This window comes from Eubalaena glacialis, chromosome 15 (genome assembly GCF_028564815.1).
Source record: "Eubalaena glacialis isolate mEubGla1 chromosome 15, mEubGla1.1.hap2.+ XY, whole genome shotgun sequence".
Lineage (NCBI taxonomy): Eukaryota > Metazoa > Chordata > Mammalia > Artiodactyla > Balaenidae > Eubalaena > Eubalaena glacialis.
The window spans coordinates 43,115,182-43,117,749 of record NC_083730.1 but is presented as its reverse complement, the minus strand read 5'-3'; the positions used below and the strand labels follow the sequence as shown (position 1 = coordinate 43,117,749).

At 40.6% G+C, this 2,568-nt stretch overlaps 1 pseudogene; it reads left to right on the top strand.

Moving 5' to 3' along the window:
- Positions 1–1,160: 1,160 nt before the first annotated feature.
- LOC133075119 (small ribosomal subunit protein uS2-like) lies at positions 1,161–2,193 on the top strand (annotated as a pseudogene).
- Positions 2,194–2,568: the final 375 nt, after the last annotated feature.

Genomic DNA, 2,568 nt, shown 5'->3' with positions numbered 1-2,568 from the left:
CCCAAATACACCAGTAATTATATTACATGCAAGTGGACACAAGACAAAGATTCTTGACTAGAATTTTTTTAATTAATCATGTAGTACTTACTTGAGATACAACTACCAGAATCCAGGAAATTTAAAATACAAGTATGGAAAAAAGATACTGCATTCAAACACTAACCAAAAGGAAGGTGCTAATAGCTGTACCAATATCAAACAAGTAGACTTTAAAGCAAAAGTCTTACTAGAGATAAAATGGGACATTTCTATTGATGAGTCAATTTACCAAGAAAATAGAAATATTCTAAAAGTGTATACATCTAATAATTTTGCTTCAAAGTATATAAAACTAAAATTGACAAAACTAAAATGAGAAAGAGATAAATCTACAATCCTAGTAGGAGACTTTTCCACAACTCTCATAGTAGAAGAGGGCAAGCAGAAAAAATATCTAAGAATATAGTATATGTGGACAATATGATTAACAAAATGACCTAATGGACATGTTAGATAACAGTACAACCAACAGTGACAGAAACCTTGATTCTTTTTAGGGGCACAGAGAATATTTTCCAAAACCGAGCATATGCAGGTTTGTATATTCAGCAAGCATATGCAGCAAGCCTCAACAAATTTCATCAGATTGAAATCATTTAGAGTAGGGCTGTGCAATAGAATTTTCTGGGTCCTATCTGCATTGTTCAATATAATAGACACCATAGTCAACACAATAGTCACTAGCCACACGTGGCTACTGAACACTTAAAATGTGTGACTGATGAACTACATTTTATTCATTCTAGTTAATTTATATAGCCACATCTGGTTAGTGACTACATATTGGACAGCACAGACTTAGCATATGTTTTCACATAACAATGAAATTAGCTAGAAATCAATAACACACACATTTTTAAAAATTCCCAAATGTTTGGAAATTAAGAAAAACGATTTAAATTACCCATGGGTAAAGGAAGAAAGCACAACAGAAATTAGAATATATTTTTATCTGGATAATAGTGACATTATTAGGGGGAAAAAGGCTAAAATTCAATGATTTGAGTATCCATCTCAAGAAGTTAGAAAAAGAATAGCAAGTAAATCTAAAGAAAGTAGGATGAGGTCCATAAGGGTTGTTCTGGTTTCTCATCATAACTTAAAGAGAAATATTCACAATGTCCAGAGCCCTTGATGTCCTGCAAATGAAGGAAGAGGAGGTCCTCAAATTCCTTACAGAAGGAACCCACTTAGGGTGACACCAGCCTTGACTTCCAAATGGAACAGTGCCTCTACAAAAGGAAAAGTGATGGCATCTACCTCATAAATCTGAAGAGAATCTGGGAGAAGGTTCTGTTGGCAGCTTGTGCCGTTGATGCCACTGAAAACTCAACTGATGTCAGTGTCGTAACCTCCAGAAGTACCGGCCGGCAAGCTGTGCTGAAGTTTGCTGCTGCCGCTGGAGCCACTCCTACTGCTGACTGTGTCACTCCTGGAAGCTTTACTCACCAGATCCAGGCAGCCTTCCAGGAGCAGAGACTTCTGGTGGTTACTGACCCCAGGGCTGCCCACCAGCCTCTCACACAGGTGTCTTATGTTAACCTGCCCACCATTGCTCTGTGTAACACAGACTCAACTCTGTGCTCTGCAGGCATTGCCATTCCCTACAGCAACAAGGGAGCTCACTCAGGGGGTCCGAGGTGGTGGGTGCTGACCCTGGAAGTTCTGCGCATGTGTGGCACCATCACCCGTGGACACCCACAGGAGGTCATGCCTGATCTCTACTTCCACACACACCTGGAAGAGACTGAAAAGGAAGAGCAGGCCACTGCTGAAAAGGCTGTGACCAAGGAGGAATTTCGGTGCGAATGGACAGCTCTAGCTCCTGAGTTTACTGCTACTCAACCTGAGATCCCAGACTGGTCTGCAGGTGTGTAGGTGCCCTGTGTGCCTATTCAGCAGTTCCCACCTGAAGACTGGTCTGCAGGTGTGTAGGTGCCCTGTGTGCCTATTCAGCAGTTCCCACCTGAAGACTGGTCTGCAGGTGTGTAGGTGCCCTGTGTGCCTATTCAGCAGTTCCCTCCTGAAGACTGGTCTGCAGGTGTGTAGGTGCCCTGTGTGCCTATTCAGCAGTTCCCTCCTGAAGACTGGTCTGCAGCTCCCACTGCTCAGGACACTGAATGGGGAGGGACGACCACTGATTGGCTTTAAGCTGTTCTCCCATAGACCTTAAAGAGAAAATGGAAATGAAGTTGATGAAAAATCAACAGTTTCTTTAAAAAAAGAAAATAGAAGGAAGGAAATAGTAGAGCATGAATTAATGAAATAGAAAGCACACATTTTAAAAAAGAAAAGCCAAAAGCTCATTTTTGGGAAAGAATAAAATTGACAATCCCCCAGCAAAACTGATCAAGAAACAGAGAGAAGTCCCGTTTGTCAATGTAAGGAATGCAAAAGTGGCCATCAGCACAGATCTACAGCAACTACAGGTGTAATATAAAGGATATGATTCATAATTTTACCTAAAAAATTATAAAATTTACCCAAAATTAACACAATAAGAAATATAAAATCTGGGACTTCCCC